This window comes from Oryx dammah, unplaced genomic scaffold (assembly GCF_014754425.2).
Source record: "Oryx dammah isolate SB20612 unplaced genomic scaffold, SCBI_Odam_1.1 HiC_scaffold_18, whole genome shotgun sequence".
In the NCBI taxonomy this organism is placed as follows: Eukaryota; Metazoa; Chordata; class Mammalia; order Artiodactyla; family Bovidae; genus Oryx; species Oryx dammah.
The window spans coordinates 29,781,656-29,806,354 of record NW_024070202.1 but is presented as its reverse complement, the minus strand read 5'-3'; the positions used below and the strand labels follow the sequence as shown (position 1 = coordinate 29,806,354).

Below are 24,699 nucleotides of genomic sequence, written 5' to 3'. Positions count from 1 at the left end.
AACTATAGGCCCTACTATAAATCATTTATAATTTTAAGCCATGAAAAAGTCCCTTGGATAAGATGGCTATCTTCATTCATAATAAGTTTCCTTAATCCTCTCTAGAGAAAGCCAAAGTTATCCTAGGAGTTGGAAGAGCATGTGTTTGGGAACACTGAAGTGCAAGATTTTAGGTAAACATGAGTATGTTAGCTTGCTAGGGCTACCATAATGAAGTGGCACAGACCAGGTGGCTTAAACAACAGAGATTGATTTTCTCAGAGTTCAGAAGGCTAAAAGTCTGAGAGCACTGTATTGGCAGCATTGATTTCTTCTGAGTTTTCTCTTCTTAGCTTGTAGATAGTCATGTTCTTCCTATATCTCCACATGGTCTCTCCTTGTGCATGTCTGTGTCCTGATCTCTTCTTTTTATAAGGACACCAGTCATATGACATTAGGGTCCACCTATGCCAAAGCCTTTGACTGTGTGGATCATGATAAACTGTGGAAAATTCTGAAAGAGATGGGAATACCAGACCACCTGACCCACCTCTTGAGACACCTGTATGGAGGTCAGGAAGCAACAGTTAGAACTGGACATGGAACAACAGACTGGTTCCGAATAGGAAAAGGAGTACATCAAGGCTGTATATTGTCTCCCTGCTTATTTAACTTCTATGCAGAGTACATCATGAGAAACGCTGGACTGGAGGAAGCACAAGCTGGAATCAAGATTGCTGGGAGAAACATCAATAACCTCAGATACGCAGATGACACCACCCTTATGGCGAAAGTGAAGAGGAACTAAAAGGCCTCTTAAAAGTGAAAGAGGAGAGTGGAAAAGTTGGCTTAAAACTCAGAAACATTCAGAAAATGAAGATCATGGCATCTGGTCCCATCACTTCATGGGAAATAGATGGGGAAACAGTGAAAACAGTGTCAGACTTTATTTTTTTGGGCTTCAAAATCACTGCAGATGGTGATTGCAGCCATGAAATTAAAAGATGCTTAATCCTTGGAAGGAAAGTTATGACCAACCTAGATAGCATATTCAAAAGCAGAGACAATACTTTGCCAACACAGGTCCGTCTAGTCAGGCTATGGTTTTTCCAATGGTCATGTATGGATGTGAGAATTGGGCTGTGAAGAAAGCTAAGCACCGAAGAATTGATGCTTTTGAACTGTGGTGTTGGAGAAGACTCTTGAGAGTCCCTTGGACTGCAAGGAGATCCAACCAGTCCAATCTAAAGGAGATCAGTCCTGGGTTTTCTTTGGAAGGACTGATGCTAAAGCTGAAACTCCAGTACTTTGGCCACCTCATGCGGAGAGTTGACTTACTGGCAAAGACTCTGATGCTGGGAGGGATTGGGGGCAGGAGGAGAAGGGGATGACAGAGGATGAGATGTCTGTATGGCATCACTGACTTGATGGACATGAGTTTGAGTGAACTCTGTGAGTTGGTGATGGACAGGAGGCCTGGCGTACTGCAATTCATGGGCTCGCAAAGAGTCGGACATGACTGAGCAATTGAACTGAACTGAATGCTCTAATACTTTGGCTACCTAATGTGAAGAACTGACTCATTGGAAAAGACCCTGATGCTGGGAAAGATTGAAGGTGGGAGGAGAAGGGGACGGCTGAGGATGAGATACTTGCATGGCATCACTGACTCAATGGGCATGAGTTTGGGTAAACTCTGGGAGTTGGTGATGGACTAGAAGGCCTGGTGTGCTGTAGTCCATAGGGTTGCAAAGAGTTGGACACAACTGAGCGACTGAACTGAACTGAACTGAATGATCTAATTTAATGCTAATTAATTAGTTTAATTCTGTAAGAGAATCTGTCTCTAAATATAGTCATATTCTGAGATACTGGGGGGCGGGTTAGGACTTCAACATATGACTTTTAAGGAGACATCATTCAGCCCATAGCAATGAATAATCCTTGATTAGTAGCAGTCTTTTGAATGTATTTTATTAGGTTAAACATATTAGGAATATTTCACAGACAGACAAAATATCATAGGAAAAATATTGCAGAATTTCATGGCCAGTGGATAAAAAGCAAAGCTTCACTTTGCTTTTCTATGAATTTCTCTAGATATTTTCAGAGTTTATCTGTAAAAAAGGGAACTGTCATCTGTGCTGTAAGAAAGTTAAAAAACAGGAAAACAGATCTAAGTATTTGTATACTTATCTTTGTAGTTATCACTATTTCAAACTCAGGGCATGTATAGGAAATGGTAATATTGGTTTTCACACTGAGATTGATATAACAAGTGCCTGTGACTGCTGAAGCCTGAGCGAGTCATCTCAACATACCCATAAATTTTTCCTCAGCAAAAGCATGTATAACATACATTGATTTAACTGTAAATGATTACCTGAAACTGAAGAACATGAGGGAAACCAGACTCATGTAATAAAATAGTAGAATTTTTACTTGGAAGGGATCTTCAGTTCAGTTCAATTGCTCAGTCTTGTCTGATTCTTTGTGACACTATGAACCACAGCACACCAGGCCTCCTTATCCATCACCCGAGACTACCCAAGAGACTGCTCGAGACTACCCAAACCCATGTCCATTGAGTCAGTGATGCCATCCAACCATGTCATCTTCTGTCATCCCCTTCTCCTCCTGCCCTCAATCTTTCCCAGCCTCAAGGTCTTTTCAGATGAGTCAGCTCTTCTCATCAGGTGGCCAAAGTATTGGAGTTTCAGCTTCAACATCAGTCCTTCCAATGAACACCCAGGGCTGATCTCCTTTAGGATGTACTGGTTTGATCTCCTTGCAGTCCAAGGGACTCTCAAGAGTCTTCTCCAACACTACAGTTCAAAAGCATCAATTCTTCGGTGCTCAGCCTTCTTTATAATCCAACTCTCACATCCATACATGGCCACTGGAGAAACCATAGCGTTGACTAGACGGACCTTTGTTGACAAAGTAATGTCTCTGCTTTTTAATTTGCTGTCCAGGTTGGTCATAACTTTCGTTCCAAGGAGCAAGCATCTTTTAATTTCATGGCTGCAGTCACCATCTGCAGTGGTTCTGGAGCCCCCCCAAAATAAAGTCAGCCACTGTTGCCACTGTTTCCCCATCTATTTGCCATGGAAGGGATCTTAGGCATCACATTCCAGTCACTCACAAACCTATTACCACATTAGTGAAGTTCAATACTGTTCAACACTGGTACTATTAATTAGGGCTTCCCTGGTGGTGCTAGTGGTAAAGAACTTGCCTGCTAATGTAAGTGATGTAAGAGATGCAGGTTTGATCCCTGAGTAGGGAAGATCCCCTGCAGGAGGGCATGGGAACCCACTCCAGTATTCTTGCCAGGAGAATACCATGGACAGTGGAGCCTGGTAGGCAATAGTCCGTAGGGTTGCACAGAGTTGGACATGACTTAGCTCACTTGCACTGCTAATTACCTAATGGCTCTCTTTATATTGTCTTATTCTATAAAAAAAAAAAAAAACCTTTAGCTTTTGCCACATCATAAATAAAAATATATTTTGAATTGGAATTCAGTATATGTTAAAAGCATTTCTTGACTCCTAAATATATATGTATATGTGTGTGTATAAATATGTGTATATATAATATTTAAATTATTCCACACTTTCTCTCTTCCATCATTTAGCATTGGGAAGCAGTGGATTCAATGAAAACCTTGAAGAACTTTAAGGCCCTAAGGAATGGTGGAGTCAGTAACTCTAAAAAATTTGTGTCTCTGAATTACTGCAAGAGAATGTGACATGAACAAAAAATAAACCTTGTGTTAAGCTTCAGTGATTTTGGTACTTCTTATTATAGCAATTAGCTTAGCCTGACTAATGTGGTCAGTTTTGTAGGACTTTAGATATTTCAACCCTCAATGATCTTTTCTTGCATTTAAACTGTAGAAACTTATCATTATTTATCCCTAAACACTTTTTCCTTTTTATAAAGCCATTAGAGTTATATTTTCAGCTGTGAACCTGCAATGAAGGTAGTATTGAAGTAAGTGTATTACTCAGTCTCCTCATTCTTTTGCATATTATAATAAATTTTCCAGATAAAAAATTTTTTTTAAGAAATTTAGCATTCAGTTATGAAAAAGGCAAGTGTAGTTACATGGAAGAGATCTCTGGTCTTTCCCATTCTGTTCTTTTCCTCTATTTCTTTGCACTGATCACTGAAAAAGGCTTTCTTATCTCTCCTTGCTATTCTTTGGAACTCTGCATTCAGATGCTTATATCTTTCCTTTTCTCCTTTGCTTTTCACCTCTCTTGTTTTCACAGCTATTTGTAAGGCCTTCCCAGACAGCCATTTTGCTTTTTTGCATTTCTTTTCCATGGGGATGGTCTTGATCCCTGTCTCCTGTACAATGTCACGAACCTCATTCCATAGTTCATCAGGCACTCTATCTATCAGATCTAGGCCCTTAAATCTATTTCTCACTTCCACTATATAATCATAAGGGATTTGATTTAGGTCATACCTGAATGGTCTAGCGGTTTTCCCTACTTTCTTCAATTTAAGTCTGAATTTGGCAATAAGGAGTTCATGATCTGAGCCACAGTCAGCTCCTGGTCTTGTTTTTGTTGACTGTATAGAGCTTCTCCATCTTTGGCTGCAAAGAATATAATCAATCTGATTTCGGTGTTGACCATCTGGTGATGTCCATGTGTAGAGTCTTCTCTTGTGTTGTTGGAAGAGGGTGTTTGCTATGACCAGTGCATTTTCTTGCAAAACTCTATTAGCCTTTGCCCTGCTTCATTCTCTACGCCAAGGCCAAATTTGTCTGTTACTCCAGGTGTTTCTTGACTTCCTACTTTTGCATTCCAGTCCCCTATAATGAAAAGGACATCTTTTTTGGGTGTTAGTTCTAAAAGATCTTGTAGGTCTTCATAAAACTGTTCAACTTCAGTTTCCTCAGCATTACTGGTTGGGGCATAGACTTGGATAACTGTGATATTGAGTGGTTTGCCTTGGAGACGAACAGATCATTCTGTTGTTTTTGAGATTGCATTCAAGTACTGCATTTCAGACTCTTTTGTTGACCATGATGGCTACCCCATTTCTTCTGAGGGATTCCTGCCCACAGTAGTAGATATAATGGTCATCTGAGTTAAATTCACCCATTCCAGTCCATTTTAGTTCGCTGATTCCTAGAATGTCGATGTTCACCCTTGCCGTCTCTTGTTTGACCACTTCCAATTTGCCTTGATTCATGGACCTGACATTCCAGGTTCCTATGCAATATTGCTCTTTACAGCATCGGATCTTGCTTCTATCGCCAGTCACATCCACATCTGGGTATTGTTTTTGCTTTGGCTCCATCCCTTCATTCTTTCTGGAGTTATTTCTCCACTGATCTCCAGTAGCATATTGGGCACCTAATGACCTGGGGAGTTCCTCTTTTGGTATCCTATCATTTTGCCTTTTCATACTGTTCATGGGGTTCTCAAGGCAAGAATACTGAAGTGGTTTGCCATTCCCTTCTCCAGTGGACCACATTCTGTCAGACCTCTCCACGATGACCTGTCCAAGATGGGCTCGATAAAGGACAGAAATGGTCTGGACCTAACAGAAGGAGAAGATAATAAGAAGAGGCGGCAAGAATACACAGAAGAACTGTACAAAAAAGATCTTCATGACCAAGATAATCATGATGATGTGATCACTAATCTGAGCCAGACATCTTGGAATGTGAAGTCAAGTGGGCCTTAGAAAGCATCACTATGAACAAAGCTAGTGGAAGTGATGGAATTCCAGTGGAGCTGTTTCAAATCCTGAAAGGTGATGCTCTGAAAGTGCTGCACTCAATATGCCAGCAAATTTGGAAAACTGAGCAGTGGCCACAGGACTGGAAAAGGTCAGTTTTCATTCCAATTCCAAAGAAAGGCAATGCAAAAGAATCTCAAACTACCGCACAATTGCACTCATCTCACATGCTAGTAAAGTAATGCTCAAAATTCTCCAAGCCAGGCTTTAGCAATACGTGAACCGTGAACTTCCTGATGTTCAAGCTGGTTTTAAGAAAGGCAGAGGAACCAGAGATGAAATTGCCAACATTCGCTGGATCGTGGAAAAAGCAAGAGAATTCCAGAAAAACATCTATTTCTGCTTTATTGACTATGCCAAAGCCTTTGACTGTGTGGATCACAATAAACTGTGGAGAATTCTGAAAGAGATGGGAATACCAGACCACCTAACCTGCCTCTTGAGAAATCTGTATGTAGGTCAGGAAGCAATAGTTATAACTGCACATGGAACAACAGACTGGTTCCAAATAGGAAAAGGAGTACGTCAAGGCTGTATATTGTCACCTAGCTTATTTAACTTCTATGCAGAGTACATCATGAGAAATGCTGGACTGGAAGAAACACAAGCTGGAATCAAGATTGCCTGGAGAAATGTCAATGACCTCAGATATGCAGATGTCACCAACCTTATGGCAGAAAGTGAAGAGGAGCTAAAAAGCCTCTTGATGAAAGTGAAAGAGGAGAGTGAAAAAGTTGGCTTAAAGCTCAACATTCAGAAAACGAAGATCATGGCATCTGGTCCCATCACTTCATGGGAAATAGATGGGGAAACAGTGGAAACAGTGTCAGACTTTATTTTTGGGGGCTCCAAAATCACTGCAGATGGTGACTGCAGCCATCTGAAATTAAGACGCTTACTCCTTGGAAGAAAAGTTATGACCAATCTAGATAGTATATTCAAAAGCAGAGACGTTACTTTGCCGACTAAGGTCCGTCTAGTCAAAGCTATGGTTTTTCCTGTGGACATGTGTGGATGTGAGAGTTGGACTGTGAAGAAGGCTGAGCGCCGAAGAATTGATGCTTTTGAACTGTGGTGTTGGAGAAGACTCTTGAGAGTCCCTTGGACTGCAAGGAGATCCAACCAGTCCATTCTGAAGGAGATCAGCCCTGGGATTTCTTTGGAAGAAACGATGCTAAAGCTGAAGCTCCAGTACTTTGGCCACCTCATGCAAAGAGTTGACTCATTGGAAAAGACTCTGATGCTGGGAGGGATTGGGGGCAGGAGGAGAAGGGGACAACAGAGGATGAGATGGCTGGATGGCATCACAGACTCGATGGACGTGAGTCTCAGTGAACTCCGGGAGATGGTGATGGACAGGGAGGCCTGGCGTGCTGCGATCCATGGGGTCGCAGAGAGTCGGACATGACTGAGCGACTGAACTGAGTTACATGGAAGGTGCAAGCTGCAATTGCCCTTGCCCATGCTCTGGTTAAAAATCGTACAGTCCTATTTTAGGATGAATTCTTACCACCTCAAGGCACTCAGAGTTCCTTGAAACTTCAGGTAAGAATTGTTCATCACCGAGGGTTTAGGCCCATTTGAAATCACTATCATGAACAAAAATTAAAATTTATTATATACATGTGCATTTATATAATTCTTAGAATTGATTAACTTGAAAAACAAAATCTCCTTTTTTCTTCAGTATATATACATGATTTTTTATTTTATTTGCTTTATTGGGCTTTGAGTTTGACAGGGCTGTTTTGGGTATGTGGGTATCCCCTTGAGACAGAAATGGCAGCCCACTCCAGTGTTTTTGCCTGGGAAATCCATGGACAGAGAAGCCTAATGGGCTACCATCCATGGGGTCGCAGAAGAGTTGGACACAATTTGGCAGCTAAACAACAACAAAGTCTGTATGTGGTGGGGTGGTTGTATTTGTTCCTAAATGTCACTTGTAGATTAATCCTAGATACCACTGGTAGATTAATACCAGATACAGCTGTCTTGGGGGTGAAGTAATAAATATGAACCAATGTAAACAATCTAGATTTTAAAGCAAATACAGTGACAAAATGTTAAAAATGAAGTGGAGTCAGTTTGCTCAATAGTATTGTTGCCAATAGGGTAGTGGTCCAGTCAGTAAGTTATAATGTGAATCAAGGTTATGGTCCAGAAAGCACCACAGCTTCTTCTTTCATGGAACTCATAGACTATGTATTAAAGTGCAAACAACACAGAAGCAGTGGGTAACTTAACATTTGCTTGTGTCAGAATTTCTCCTATACATCACAATCTAGAATGTTCCTGCAGCGTAGCCCCAGAGCATCCCCTCAAGACAGAGGGAGAAGTTTCTACAAGGGAGAAGTTTTACTTCAGTGGAAAAAGTTACTAATCATATTCCAAAATGTTCTTTCTAGATTTCCCTGAAAAATAATATAATTGTAATATCATCAGTTTATTACAAATATAAATAAGAAATGAAGAAGCATAGAATAAACTAATATTCATCATTTAATACTTATGTATCTACAGAAAATTTTAACAAGTATTTACTGTTATAAATAAATTTTGGCTCTTAAATGAATAAAATAATTTTCTTTTTAATACCATTCACTTTTATATATGCATTAGGTGCTTCTTTAAGCAATGTGAACAGATCTCAGAGTCTAAAAGTAATAGGGCTTGGTTGCTATTTGAAGAGTAAAAAGAATACATATTCCTATTTGAGATATATCTTGACTCTCTTCAGAGTGACTTTTACCAATTGATAAAAAATTACTGTAATTGTATCAGATATTTAGTGTTATTCAATACATGAAATACAAAGCAAAATTAGTCACTTTCTCTCTGCTAACTCATGATACCTTGTGTAACCTTTATTTTATTTTGTCTTTCCTTTTAATTACTGATCAATGCTATGAAGTGGATCAATTTGTTAAAGGTTTCTAAATGTGTTACATACGCCTTTAAGAATTAGTAGTGCTATCATTCATATAAGGGAAAGGAAGTTGCCTTTATGGATACATGATACTTAGATTGCATTGTTTTGCTTCCTTCATTTACTTTTGTTTCTTATTTTTCTTAACTAGAGGTTGCATGTTTATAAGCAGAATACAGAAAACAAATAATAATAACAAAATCATCCATAGCCTCATTACCATTCAAACCTAACCATTGTGTGTGTGTGTGTGTGTAATTTAGGTTCCTGATGTTTAACTTTATTTTGATATGCATTTTTCCCAAATATTATATCTTTAATGGGTATATACCATCTACTCTTGGCTCTTTCCCTTTCTTTCCTTCTTTGCTGCTTCTTCCCTCTCTCCCTTCCTCTCCCTTCCTCTCTTCCTTATTTCCTTCCTTCCTCTTCCTCTCCCTCTCTCTTCCCCTCTCCTTCCCTTGCTTCCTTTCTTTCATCTTTCTTTCTGTTAAAGTAGTTTTGTGACAATCATCTTCATGTATAAAATGTTCTAATTTTCATATCTTGGTCAGAGTAATCATCAGAGTATGTGAATATTTTCAAGACTCTTGGCAAATATTGTCAATTTCATTTTACCAGATAATTAGACCAAATTAAACTCCCACTATATATTTAAGAACAACTGTTTCCTCTGGTTATCACTCATATTGGAAATTACCTGAGTTTTTTCTTGTTGCTGTTGCTGATTTGACAGGTTAAAAATAACTCACTTTTTCTGATAATTGGTGATATTATCTTTACATGGCTTTAAAACATTTAGAGTAGGGTGATCCATATAATGTATTTTTATTGCTAAAGTGAAATAAATTGTAAATCTTTCATTATTATTTTTCCCATCAAAGTCTAATCTATGTTGCACTCACAGGTTTTCTCCTATCAGAAAGATGAACATAATTCCAAAATTTGGGAATGCCTCAGTTTGGAAATAAAGGATGCAAGTTAAACTCATGGCACAAAAGGATACACAATTCCTTTGTAGAAAAGATAATAAGGAGAAAAATTTCTTTCCCACAGAGCTTTGTATTTCCATTCTACTGATCATTTTGAATAGCTTCTGTCCTTGTTCATTTATTAAGAAGATGACTATTTTCAGAAACTACACATAGTATACATTATTTGGAATTTGTGATTAAACATAATCCCCAAACACAGCAAAGTAAAATATACTCCTTCCTGGAACAAATGTTTAATTCGCCTTCTTGTTAATGGTTGCTAATTTCTGGCAATGATTAAGTGTCAGTAGAAAATGTACTTTTTTATGTGAAGCCTTTTGGCCATTATAAAGGTGGATTTTTCATTTGAAAATTTAAAGTCAGATTTCTCTTAAAGTTAGAAACAATGGTGGCCTTAAAAGAGTCCATTTTTCTTTTTAATTGTGCATCAGTTCAGTTCAGTTCAGTCACTCAGTCGTGTCCGACTCTTTGTGACCCCGTGAATCGCAGCACGCCACGCCTCCCTGTCCATCACCAACTCCCGGAGTTAACTCAGACTCACGTCCATCGAGTCAGTATGCCATCCAGCCATCTCATCCTTTGTCGTCCCCTTCTCCTCCTGCCCCCAATCCCTCCCAGCATCAGAGTCTTTTCCAATGAGTCAACTCTCCGCATGAGGTGGCCAAAGTACTGGAGTTTCACTTCAGCATCATTCCTTCCGAAGAAATCCCAGGGCTGATCTCCTTCAGAATGGACTGGTTGGATCTCCTTGCAGTCCAAGGGACTCTCAAGAGTCTTCTCCAACACCACAGTTCAAAAGCATCAATTCTTCGGCGCTCAGCCTTCTTCACAGTCCAACTCTCACATCCACACATGACCACAGGAAAAACCATAGCTTTGACTAGATGGACCTTAGTCGGCAAAGTAATGTCTCTGCTTTTCAATATGCTATCTAGGTTGGTCATAACTTTCCTTCCAAGGAGTAAGCGTCTTTTAATTTCATGGCTGCAATCACCATCTGCAGTGATTTTGGAGCCCCCCAAAGTAAAATCTGACACTGTTTCCACTGTTTCCCCATCTATTTCCTATGAAGTGGTGAGACCAGATTCCATGATCTTCGTTTTCTGAATGTTGAGCTTTAAGCCAACTTTTTCACTCTCCTCTTTCACTTTCATCAAGAGGGTTTTTAGTTCCTCTTCACTTTCCGCCATAAGGCTAGTGTCGTCTGCATATCTGAGGTCATTGATATTTCTCCAGGCAATCTTGATTCCAGCTTGTGTTTCTTCCAGTTCAGCGTTTCTCATGATGTACTCTGCATAGAAGTTAAATAAGCAGGGTGACAATATGCAGCCTTGACGTACTCCTTTTCCTATTTGGAACCAGTCTGTTGTTCCATGTCCAGTTATAACTATTGCTTCCTGACCTGCATACAGATTTCTCAAGAGGCAGGTTAGGTGGTCTGGTATTCCCATCTCTTGAAGAATTCTCCACAGTTTATTGTGATCCACACAGTCAAAGGCTTTGGCATAGTCAATAAAGCAGAAATAGATGTTTTTCTGGAACTCTCTTGCCTTTTCGATGATCCAGCGGATGTTGGCAATTTGATCTCTGGTTCCTTTGCCTTTTCTAAAACCAGCTTGAACATCTGGAAGTTCATGGTTCACATATTGCTAAAGCCTGGCTTGGAGAATTTTGAGCATTACTTTACTAGCTTGTGAGATGAGTGCAATTGTGTGGTAGTTTGAGCATTCTTTTGCATTGCCTTTCTTTGGAATTGGAATGAAAACTGACCTTTTCCAGTCCTGTGGCCATGCCGAGTTTTCCAAATTTGCTGGCATATTGAGTGCAGCACTTTCACAGCATCATCTTTCAGGATTTGAAATAGCTCCACTGGAATTCCATCACCTCCACTAGCTTTGTTCATAGTGATGCTTTCTAAGGCCCACTTGACTTCATATTCCAGGATGTCTGGCTCTAGATGGCTGATCACACCATTGTGATTATCCAGGTCGTGAAGGTCTTTTTTGTACAGTTCTTCTGTGTATTCTTGCCACCTCTTCTTAATATCTTCTGCTTCTGTTAGGTCCATACCATTTCTGTCCTTTATCGAGCCCATCTTTGCATGAAATGTTCCCTTGGGATCTCTAATTTTCTTGAAGAGATCTCTAGTCTTTCCCATTCTGTTGTTTTCCTATATTTCTTTGCATTGATCACTGAAGAAGGCTTTCTTATCTCTTCTTGCTATTCTTTGGAACTCTGCATTCAGATGCTTATATCTTTCCTTTTCTCCTTTGCTTTTCACCTCTCTTCTTTTCACAGGTATTTGTAAGGCCTCGCCAGACAGCCATTTTGCTTTTTTGCATTTCTTTTCCATGGGGATGGTCTTGTGCATAAGCTAGTATTAATCAAGATGTGGCACAATTCACCGAGTTGTTTTATAAGAACAATAGTCTTAAAACTTTACTTGTTATTCTACTTAAACAGTTAGATTCATACTGTAATTTCCAGTATTAAAATGCTTCATCTCTACTGTACTTTAATTAATCTCTTTTGGGACAGTTACAGCTTACACTGGAAAGTCTCTTATAAATTGGTGTCTATTCATTCAAGTATTCCCTGAAGTGTATTTCGAGTTTTTACAATCCAGGTAAATTTAAGTCAAGCTATGATACTGTGATTAGTTGTTCATCCACATTAGTCAATGCTGATCAGAGCTCTAAGGAGGATTAAAGAGGCCAGTCAGCCAAAATGCCACCCTCCTCTACCAGTCTTCAGATCTTTTCTTACTCAGTCAGATTTTTTGTTAGAGTCTCTTTTTTGGATAAAGCAATGCAAAAATGATCTGTATCAAACATACTGGTAGAATAATTATTGATTACTTGGGAATGGAGGAGCTTACTGAAAAATACTCTGCCCTATTCTTGTTATCATTGCCTAGATTTTCAGGTCATCTCTGGGGAGGACTCTGTCTTAGAACATAGAGTTTCTATAGTTCAAGACCTTATAGAACTAATCTTCTAGACCTTCTAGACCTTCTAGAGTTATAGTTCAAGACCTTCTAGAACTTGACCTTTTAGAACTAGTTACAGTTCAAGACCTTCTAGAAAGTCTACAAAGCCTTTTAGAGTTATAGTTCAAAACCTTCTAGAACTAACACCCAAAAAAGATTTCCTCTTTATCATAGGGGACTGGAATGCAAAAACAGAAATCAAGAGATACCAGAAGTAACAGGCAAATTTGGCCTTGGAATACAAAATGAAGCAGGGCAAAGGCTAACAGTTTAGCCAAGAGAATGCACTGGTCATGGTGAACACCCTCTTCCAGCAACACGAGAGATGACTCTACACATGGACATCACCAGATGGTCAATACAGAAATCAGATTGATTATATTCTTTGCAGCTAAAGATGCAGAAGCTCTATACAGTCAGTAAACACAAGACTGGGAGCTGACTGTGGCTCAGATCATGAACTCCTATTGCAAAATTCAGACTTAAATTGAAGTAAGTAGGGAAAACCACTAGACTGTTCAGGTATCACCTAAATCAAATCCCTTGTGATTATAAAACAATGGAAGTGACAAATAGATTCAAAGGATTAGATCTGATAGACAGAGTGCCTGAAGAACTATGGATGGAGGTTCTTGACATTGTACAGGAGGCAGTGATCAAGACTATCCCCAAGAATAAGAAATGCAAAAAGGCAAAATGGTTGTCTGAGGAGGCCCTATAAATAGTTTAAAAAAGAAGAGAAGCAAAAGGCAAAGGAGAAAAGGAAAGATATACCCATCTGAAAGTGATCAATGCAAAGAAATCGAGGAAAACAATAAAATGGGAAAGACTCTTCAAGAGTCTTTGGGAAAGAGATCTCTTCAAGGAAATTAGAGATAACAAGGGAACATTTCATTCAAAGATGGGCACAGTAAAGGACAGAAACGGTATGGACCTATCAGAAGCAGAAGATATTAGGAAGAGGTGGCAAGAATACACAGAACTACACAAAAAAGATCTTCACAACCCAGATAACCACAGTGATGTGATCACTCACCTAGATCCAGACATCCTGGAATCTGAAGTCAAGTAGGCTTTAGGAAGCATCACTATGAACAAAGCTAGTGGACATGATGGAATTCAAGTTGAGCTATTTCAAATCCTAAAAGAGGATGCTGTGAAATTGCTATACTCAATATGCCAACAAATTTGGAAAATTCACCAGTGGCCACAGGACTGGAAAAGGTCAATTTTCATTTCAATCTTCATGAAGAGCAATGCCAAAGAATGTTCAAACTACCACACAATTGCAGTCTTTTAACACGCTAGCAAAGTTATGCTCAAAATTCTCCAGGCCAGGCTTCAACAGTATGTGAACTCTGGACTTCCAGATGTTCAGGCTGGATTTAGAAAAGGCAGAGGAGCCAGAGATCTAATTGGCAACATTCATTGGATCATAGAAAAAACAAGAAAATTCCAGAAAAACATCTACTTCTGCTTTATTGATTATGCCAAAGCCTTTGACTGTGTGGATCACAACAAACTGTGGAAAATTCTTCAAGAGGTTGAAATACCAGACCACCTTTCCTGCGTCCTGAGAAATCTGTATGCAGGTCAAGGAGCAACACTTAGAACTAGACATGGAAAAACAGACTGGTTCCAAATTGAGAAAGAAGTATGTCAGGCTGTATACTGTCACCCTGCTTATTTAACTTTTATGCAGAGTATATCATGAGAAATGCTGGGCTGGATAAAGCACAAGCTGGAAACAAGATTGCTGGGAGAAATATCAATAACCTCAGATATGCAGATGACACCAACCTTATGGCAGAAAGTGAGGAGGAACTAAAGAGCCTCTTGATGAAAATGAAAGAGGAGAGTGAAAGATCAGGCTTAAAACTCAACATTTCAGAAGACTAAGATCATGGCATCTGGTCCTATCACTTCATGGCAAATAGATGGGGAATCAATGAAAACAGTGACAGAGTTTATTTTCTTGGGCTCCAAAATCACTGCAGATGGTGACTGCAGCCATGAAATTAAAAGATGCTTGCTCCTTGGAAGAAAAGCTGTTACTGACCTAGCTGCTGCTGCTGCTAAAGTCGCTTCAGTCGTGTCCGACTCTGCGAGACCCCATAGATGGCAGCTCACCACACTCTCCTGTCCCTGGGATTCTCCAGTCAAGAGCACTGGAGTGGGTTGCCATTTCCTTCTCCAATGCATGAAAGTGAAAAGTGAAAGTGAAGTCGCTCAGTCTTGCCCGACTCTTAGCGACCCCATGGATTGCATGGAATCCGTCCATGGGATTTTCCAGTCAAGAGTACTGGAGTGGGGTGCCATTATTACCTTCTCCGTACCAACCTAGAGAGCATATTAAAAAGCAAAGACATTACCTTGCCAACATAAGTCTGTTTAGTCAAAGCTATGATTTTTCCAGTAGTCAGGTATCGATGTGAGAGTTGGACTATAAAGAAAGCTGAATGCCAAAGAATTGATGCTTTTGAGCTGTGGTGTTGGAGAAGTCACTTGAGAGTCCCTTGGACTGCAAAGAGATCCAACCAGTCCATCCTAAAGGAAATCAGTCCTGAATATTCACTGGAAGGACTGATGCTGAAGCTGAAACTTCAATACTTTAGCCACCTGATGTGAAGAACTGACTCATTTGAAAATACCCTGATGCTGGGAAAGATTGAAGGCAGGAGAAGAAGAGGATGACAGAGGATGAGATTTTTGGATGGAATCACCAACTGGATGAATATGAGTTTGAACAAGCTCTGTAAGCTGGTGATGGACAGGGTGCCGCAGCATGGGGTTGCATGGGGTTGCAATGAGTTGGACGTGACTGAGTTACTGAACTGAATGGATAGAGTGTGTCAGGTAATACATAAAGCATTTCTTGCTATATTATGTGATTTCAAGGTAAATTAAAAAAAAAGTTTTTATTTTTATTTCTTATTTATTGTGGGGGAGGGTATTGAGATTGCTTTTTATTTAACATTGGTTTATTTTAGCATAAATTGCATAGAGCAGACTTTGGAAATCTTGTCTTTGCTGTTTGCTAGTTGTTCTATCCTTGGACAGAACATTTATTCTCTTAGAGTTTTTATGATTTGTTTTGTAAAATGAAAAAGGTAGCACTTCACATATTTGATAAGATTTTTACAGTCAAATGATATGTTGTGAATAAAAGTGCTCCTTATTTTCTTTCTAAGAGAAAATCTGTTGTATTTATGTTGAAACAATTTTGTTTTCGGTCACTAAGCTGTGTCTGACTCTTTGTGACCTCACGAACTGCAGCATGCCAGGCTTCCCTGTCCTTCACTATCTCCAGGATTTTGCTCGAATTCATCTCTGTTGAGTTGGTGATGCTATCTAACCATCTCATCCTCTGTCACCTCCTTCTCCTTTTGCCTTCAATGTTTCCAAGCTTTTTCACAAGTCAACTCTTCACATCAGGAAGTATTGGAGCTTCAGCTTCAGCATCAGTCCTTCTAATGAATGTTCAGGATTGATTTTCTTTAGGATTGATTGGTTTGATCTCCATGCAGTTCAGGGGGCTCTCAAGAGGTTTTTCTTTTATTGCAATCCAAATTAGAAAAGTACAGTTTCTTCAATGTTTTTGTTCTATCACTTGTATTTTAAAACTTGAATTTTTGAAAGAGGTTTCAAATAGCTGTTTTTATTTTTCTTAAACATTTTGTTTTGTATTGGATATGGGGTCGCACAGAGTTGGACACGACTGAAGTGACTTAGCAGCAGCAGCAGCATCATAGCTGATTAACAATGTTGTGATAATTTCAGGTGGACAGTAGAGGGATTCAGCCATAGATATACATGTATCCATTCTCCCCCAAACTCTCCTCCCATCCAGGCTGTCACATAAAATGCAGAGTTCCCTGTACTATACAGTTGATCTTTGCTGTTATCCATTTTAAATATAGCAGTGTGTACTTGTCCATCCCAAACTCCTTAACTATCCCTTCCCTACTTCCTTCCCTCTGGCAATTATAAGCAAATAGCTATTTTCTACTTTGTAGATTACTCTTTATAAAAGAGATATTTCAGGATGGGGAACACATGTACACCCGTGGCAGATTCATGTCAATGTATGGCAAAACCAATACAATATTGTAAAGTAATTAGCCTCCAAAAAATAAAAAAAAGAAATATTTGTTCATTGTGGAAAATAGAGGTAAGCAAAATTTTATTAAAATTACTCATAGCCCCATTATTTAAAAACAACAGTAACCCATAATTATACGTAAGGTGGTATTTGGGGTTGGGGTGTATGAAACTGATCCTTTCCATGGTGCTGACATGTAAACATGGTGGAAGGTTTTCTGACTTTTAAATGTGACTTTTCAGATCTCTGTTTTTGAAGAGAGTAGAAAATGTTGGCAAAATTTTTATTTAGACATTTCCAATCCTATATTTTTGGTCCTTGTATTTAGTACAATTTGTCTGTCCTTGTAGGAATAAGCTTGAGCTGCCTGTGTTTCATTAAGAAAAAATTTATCACTGTCACTACACCCAGCTCTGCAGGTGGCTTATGGCCAACTCTTTACTACTTAACTGAGGTTGAATTAGACTAATAGTTTTGTGCACTGAACAGCGAGACTGTCAGCTCCTTATAATGATTCATATGTTACAGCTGCAGTCCATGCTTGTTAATAACATCTGACTTTTCATTGAACCGCAGAGCTTCCTGTCGTCTCAGCTAATCTTTTGATAAAATGTCAACTTTTCAGTTTTCTAAGTGACTGAAACTTAAAATTCATAGATCTGAAGAAATCATTATTCAAAGTATATTAGACTGTGAGAAAATAAACCATTTTTAATGTTTACTAAGATTCACATGTAGGAAATATATACTTTCCTTGGGAAAATACCTTTTTTTATATTTTCAGAGAAATTATTCATGTTTAAAATGACTTTTTATGCAGAAAAACTTCTCCATCATGTCCTATTCCAGAATTTTTTCCCTAAATGTTAATAAACCCAGGTTGAATTTTATGATTTTTGGAATATTTATGGACATAATTTCATCTTCCATTGTTCCATGTTACTTAAGCACATTATTAGAGAAAATGGTTCAAGCCAAGAAATAAAAAAGCTAAAATACATGCTTTTGTTAATTTCTCATAAATATTTTATTTTAAAAATTAAAATTGAAATAAATGTATATTATCAAAACTTTATACATTAATGAAAACATTGTATATTATGAAATCAGTTTGACCTTTGAATAAGACTCTTGTATGCTCTGTCAGGTAGGATGTGGGGGACTGGTTTTTGGTGAAAATATAAGCAGTCTAGTTGATGACTCATTTCCCAGGTTATTCAAGTTAGTCACAAGTAATTTAGGATTTAATTTATGGTTCTCCATTTAAAAAAAATTCAGAAGCTCACTTGAAGGTTCCTAGAAAATTGGTTTACTAACATGAAGCATGATGGTAGGTCGCTGATTTCTTTTTTTTTAAACATGGCATTTTCTAGCCTTGCTAACTTTTCATTTCACAATACCAAGTACTAGCACTTTAGTTTTTTCAGCTAAGTGTCAACAATACATTAATTAAAATTATGAACTACAAAGTAACAGCAGCAAACAGGAATTTAAATATTTCTCTGGCAAACACAGAACAGAATAGACCCAAGATTTCATAATGAAAATAAATTTGTTTGAATATAAATAAGTTAGTGAGTGAAGCATTGTATTAGCTTTAAAGAAATATAACATGTCCTTGTGTAAATATTTTCAAGGATCATATTCATAATTTTTAACAAACAGTTTTGACTTAATTAAAAGCATATTTCTCTTAGTTCTAGTGATTTTGGATATGGTTCCTACATGTGATCTTCTTTAACATAGCAGATAAGTCAACATTCATTGTTGAGTAAGACAAATGTAACCTCTTCTGTCTGTAATTTGAATTCTTTATTCATCTGGTGAAATCAGAGTAAGCCTTTGTGGTGGATTCTGTGGATTGTTTTTATAAAGGTGGATTTAGCCTTACTCCTGTGATTTCCAGTACTACACTGTCTGAAGGTTAAAAATTGAACAAAACAAAACATTTCACATTTGTTATTATTGATAAGGTTCCAGGTGTCATTTGGGTTCTTCCAATCTGGTACATTCATTGGAGACTTGAATTTGAAACTAACTGGAATAGAGACTGGACTACCGAAGTGGTGCTTGTGGTAAAAAATCAAGTGCCAGTGCATGAGACACAGAAGATCTGGATTTGATCACTGGGCCAGGAAGATCTCCTGGAGGAGGGCATAGCAGCCCACTCCAGTATTCTTGGCTGGATAATCCCACGGACAGAGGCATCTGATGGGCTAAGTCTGTAGGATCACAAAGAGTTGGACACTTATGTTGAAGTGACTTATCATGTACCCATGGGATAGAGACCATAATTCTACCATTCAGATAATGTCAGAGGCAAGCACTGGCTTATGTAACCAGTTTATTGATCGGCAGCTTTTTTCTGGTGGCAGGTGCAGCGTACCTGGAAACAGCAAAAATAGAATGATTCTTAGGGCTGGGAACTTTTTTAGACATTATACCTGGGGCTTCTTCTGATTCTCTAGATCATCCAGCAGTTTTTACACCATAAAGTAGCTGTAATATGTCTGTTTCTCCTTAACAGGTTTCTGTGGTTTGTAATGGAGCCTGAAACGATTAAGAACCTTCCTACATTTTATACTATTCAAGGGAATTTTGATTATCCATTTCTGATAATGGAATGAATAGATGTTCCACAATAATTTTGTCAGTTGACCCATGATATAAGTGAATGATACTGGCACATAAAGCTCTGATTTCTGAGTAAGTTTTTGGAGACAGAAATTTTGAGAAAATGAGGGGAAATATGTGTTCTTTTCTTCTAAAGTCCTTTTTATAGAAAATAATCATTTTATTCAGTGATGCAAAAAAGATAAATATACACATATACACATTCTATACTCATATATTTTCTATAGAATTGGGAAAATTAATGCCACAAAATTCCCCAAATATCTTGATATATTTGAATAAGATGTAGTAAAGTTATATCACTCCATCACTTCACATATACATCTTTATTATATTTCTGTTTCTCCTTAGATGTGAAATGTTTTCCTGGGTCTCAGTTTTCTCATCTGTTTAATGATAGTACTAGATTTGATGTGCTTCCCTGGTGGCTCAGCGGTTTGGAATCTGCCTGCAATTCAGGAGTTGCAGGAGATGTGAGTTTGATCCCTGAGTCAGGAAGATCCCCTGGAAGAGGGTATGGCAACCCACTCCGGTATTCTTGCCTGGAGAATCCCATGGACAGAGGAGCCTGATGGGTACAGTCCATAAGGCTGCAGTGGGTTGAACATGACTAAAGTGATACCACACATGCACGCACTAGACTTGATAATCACTAAATTCCCTTCTAGCTGTAGGATTAAATTATACAGTAATTCTTCTGTTGAAAAAGTTCATATTGAAAATTGAACCAGATTTTATCATGTCTATTTCAACTGGAATTTTATGAAACTTTTCTTCCCAAGTCTCCTATAATCTTCAAGTTACTCTGTATACCAGTGGTACTTAAAGTGTGATCTTTTTTATACCACCACCATCAGTATATTTGGGATCTTTCTTTAGAAACACATACTAATACACTTTACCCCTGAACTACTGAATCAGAATCAGTGGAATTGGCACCTATAAATCTGGGTTTTAACAGACCTCTAGGAAATTTTGATAAATGCTAAAGGTTGAGAAACACTGGTATAGAATATATCAGAAGTAAAAAAGTAAACAGCAATGTAAAGCAAACCAGTGCTGTCTACTTGTTATATTGTGCATGTGTGCTAAGTGCCTTCAGTCGTGTCTGACTCTTTGTGACCCTATGGACTGTAGCCCACCAGGCTCTTCTGTTCATGGGATTCTCCTGGGAAGAATACTGGAGTGGGTTGCCATGTCCTCCTCCAGGGGATTTTCTCAACCCAGAGATCAAACTCTCTTTTCATGTCTCCTGCATTGGCAGGCAGGTTCTTTACCAATAGTGCCTGGGAAGTACCTGGGAAGCCCAGTTATATTTACAGTTAGTCAAAACTAGTGGGTGGATCTGAGAACAAGATGGCAGAGAAGTAGGAGGATGTGGAGTACATCTCTCTCCATGGATACATCAGGAATACACCTTCAGACACAGAAGTGCATGCAGAACACCAGCTGAGAGCAGACAGGAGTACCTGACCAGCAGAAAAGAATATATAGGACCAGGCAAAACTTGGTAGGATTAAGGAACTAGGGGGAAAAACAGGAGTGTTAGTAGGACTGGACCTGCCCTCCGTGGTTGGGGGAACTGAAGCAGAGATCTGATCCCCACAGCAGGGCAATTGTTTAAGTCAGAGGAGAAAGAATAAAGGCTGAGGATGAAACAGCTGATCTGTGGCAGCCTAAAATGGAATGAGAATCAGACAGTCCTTGCCACAGCCATACATATGCCAGGCAGGAACATGGGTCCTCTGGAAAGGGCACCGGCTGGGGGCTGGAGTTTAGGGATTGTGGAGCAATCCCAGTGCGAGGGCTGCTATTGACTGCAGAGAGACAGATCGAGGGGATGTGAGGGAGGAGATCATGGTGGGAAATGCCTGTGGAGGAAAGCCAGGCAGCCATGGAAGCAAGGCAAAAATGCTGAGTCACCTGTAGGGGTTGGAGCCATCACATAGCCTCTCTGTCTCCACAGGCCAGCACCGGCAGCTGAACAATAGAGGGGCTGGCCCATCAACTTGCCTGACACACTGAATGACAGAGTAGGACCCCAGTCAGGGGTCCCTTTATGTGCCTGACATACAGAAAAACAAAGAAGGACCCTAGGCAAGGGATCTGTCTAAGTGCCTGAACAGGCAGAGCTCTGGAGAAAGACTGACCAAAGAGGCCTTCTGATCGCCAGCTACAAGAAACTCGAAAAAAAGACTCTGATAGGGCCATAACTCCTGCCTCAGAGGCAGTTTGTATCCCTGAACTCTTGGCGCCGCCAGCGTCCCTGCAAGCCAAGCAGCTGCACCGCCTTCACGCTCAACTCTTACTGGGGCAAAGCTGCCACAGGCAAAAAAAAAAAAAAAAAAAAAAGTCTTACGTCTATGCGCACAGGGTCACTTCGGTCCTGTCTGACTCTTGGCGACCCTGTAGACTGTGACATTCTGTGGTGGCTCAGAGGGTAAAGCGTCTGCCTGCAATGCAGGAGACCTGGGTTCAATCCCTGGGTCAGGAAGATCCCCTGGAGAAGGAAATGGCAACCCACTCCAGTATTCCTGCCTTGGAGAATCCCATGGACTGAGGAGCCTGGTAGACTATAGTCCACTGGGTCCCAAAAAGTCAGACACGACTGAGCAACGTCAATTTCACTTTTCAGACTGTGGCCTGCCAGACTTCTCTGTCAGAGAAGAGGTTCTCCAGGCAAAAATACTGGAGAGTATTGGACAATACTGGTTGCCATACCCTTCTAGAGCACCCTGTTTCCTGCTGCCTTAGCTGCTGACCCTTGTGAGTACCTGCTTCTGCCAGAACCCCTGTGACCCAAGCAGCTGCACCATTTCCACACCTGGCCCCTACAGGGGCAAACCCAAGCCCTCCAGGGCAGCTTCAGGAGCTAAACTGCAGTAGGCGACCCACATGTAGAGGTGGAAATAAAACCACAATTGAAACCCAGGGGCAGGGTGGCTAAGGAAGAAGAACCAAAACCTTCCCACCAGCTGTACAAGCTGCAGATTAAATCCATAGGATCAACTAAGCAGACTCTATGTCTATGGAATATATAAAAGGCCGTTGAGAGCTCCCACAAGAGAAACTACACTAGCTCTGATAGCTATGGACATTGAAGGCAGGAACACGCAGGAGTATGACCAGCTTAGAATCTGAGCAGCCCCCACAGCAGGTCCAGAGATCAGTACAGTGTTGGAGGGCATCCATTGAGGTAAGGTGAACTGTGATTCCAGCACAGGAAAGGACTCTGACAGCAGAGATTCAAGAAAAACAGATATTTTTCTTATTTTTTGACTTGTTTTGTAGATTCTTTTGTATTTTTTTCCTTTTTCCACCCCTCTGTTTCCCCCGTCTGTTGTAGTTGTTGATTTTATTGGCACTAAGAATTCCAATTAAGCTTTTGAGGTTTTTTTTTTTCCTCAGTCACATTTTTCATTGTTGTCATAAACCTCTGCCTCTACATTGGGCTTTTGCAGTTCTGTGGAGTTTTCCTCTTTTTTCTTCTTTTCTCTTTTATTAATTTTAATTTTTCAAACTTATTACTATTATTTTTAAATTTTATTCCTTTGTTTCCTTTTCCTACTGTTCTTTTCCCCTTGCAGTTAATCTTTAACATATATAAGTCTTCTTTATCTACCTCTATTTAACTATGCATATCTGTTCTTTCTTTCTTTTCTTTCTCTTCTTTCTCTCCTCTTAACATATTTGTTAGTTTTATTTTCATTGCTTTATTCCCCAATTGGCACCTTGCTTTAGTTTTGTTTTCCAGTTTGTGCTTTAATTAGTTTTTTTCTGGTAGATATAATTTTTGGTTTTCTTTGTTTGCTGGGTCAATCTATTGTACTTAATTTTTGTTGGACTGTTTTGATTTTGCATATGGGTGTATATGCATATATGTATATTCAGTCACACTTTCTATTGTTGTTATAAACCTTTGCCTCTACATTGGGCTTTTGCAGTTCTGTGAAGTTTTCCTTTTCTTCCCCACTTTGTTCTTTCTTCTTCTGTTTTTCTCTCTTTTCTCTTTTTATATAATTTAAATATTTTAATCCTATTATGTTTTCTACATTTATTCCTTCATTTGCCTTCCCTACTGTTCTTTTCCCCTTTCAGTTAATCTTTAATGTAGATAAATTTTCTTCATTGGCCTCTATTTAACTTTTCATACCTATTCTTTCTTTCTTTGCAAGATATTTGTTAATTTTATTTTCATTGCTTTATTCTCCACTTGGCACCTTACTTTAGATTTGTTTTCTAGTTTGTGCTTAAGTTAGTTTTATTCTTAAGTGGTTTGATTCCCTTTGTTCACCAGATCAAACTACTGTACTTCATTTTTATTGGACTGTTTTCACTTTGTGTATGGGTATATATGTATGTGTATATTCCATTATTTTAATTATTCTTTGCTTGATTTTGTAATGCCATTTGTCTGGGGTTCATTTTTGGTTGTTTTTGGATATTTGTTTTACTATCCTATAATTCCATAACAAACCACTTGTGGAATCCCTGTTCCTGAACAGAGATCAATCCCTGAGCCTTTGGAAAGGGAGAATTGACTCCAGGACCCTAGAATACCAGAGAACTAGCCCTAGGGAGTATCAAATAGGGAGAACTCACACAAAGGAAACCACTTGAATACAAGACCTGGCATCATCCAACCACCTGTAGCACCCTGTGCAGGACACCTCATCTAAACAACAAACAAAAATACAAAGCCAGCATTAGCAGACAGGAGTACCACCTCACTCAGCCTTGCTATTAGAGGAAAAACAAACAAACAAACAAAAACTCAGCACAAATTTCATCCTATATGAAGCTCACACAAACCACAGGACCAACCTTAGGAGGGCAGAAGCCAAAAGAAAGAATTCAACCTTCTTCAAGGAAAGAATTCAACTTTCCTTGAAGCCTAGGAAAAGGAGACCTCAAATACAATAACTTAAAAAAAAAAATGAAAAGGCAAAGAAATACTACACAAATGAAGGAACAAACTAGAAACACATAAGTCCAAATAAATGAAGAGGAAATAGGCAAACTACCTGAAAAATAATTCAGAATAATGATAGTAAAGATGATCAAAAACCTTGAAAACAAAATAGAGAAAATGCAAGAATCAATTAACAAAGACCTAGAAGAATTAAAGAATAAGCATACACAGACAAACAACACAATTATTGAGATTTAAAATACTCTAGAAGGAATCAATAGCAGACTATCTGAAACAGAAGAACGAATTAGTGAGCTGGAAGATAGAATGGTGGAAATAACATCTGAAGAGCAGAATAAAGTAAAAAGAATGAAAAGAACTAAGGACAGTTTCAGA

The 24,699-nt window shown here is 39.0% G+C and overlaps 1 long non-coding RNA gene across 1 annotated transcript; it reads left to right on the top strand.

Annotated features, from left to right (window-relative positions):
- The first annotated feature begins 20,183 nt into the window (after nucleotides 1-20,183).
- On the top strand, nucleotides 20,184-23,771 carry LOC120878059. Its single transcript, XR_005724446.1, has 3 exons — nucleotides 20,184-20,198; nucleotides 22,005-22,008; nucleotides 23,567-23,771. It is a non-coding gene; the product is annotated as an uncharacterized LOC120878059 (long non-coding RNA).
- The last annotated feature ends 928 nt before the right edge of the window (nucleotides 23,772-24,699 follow it).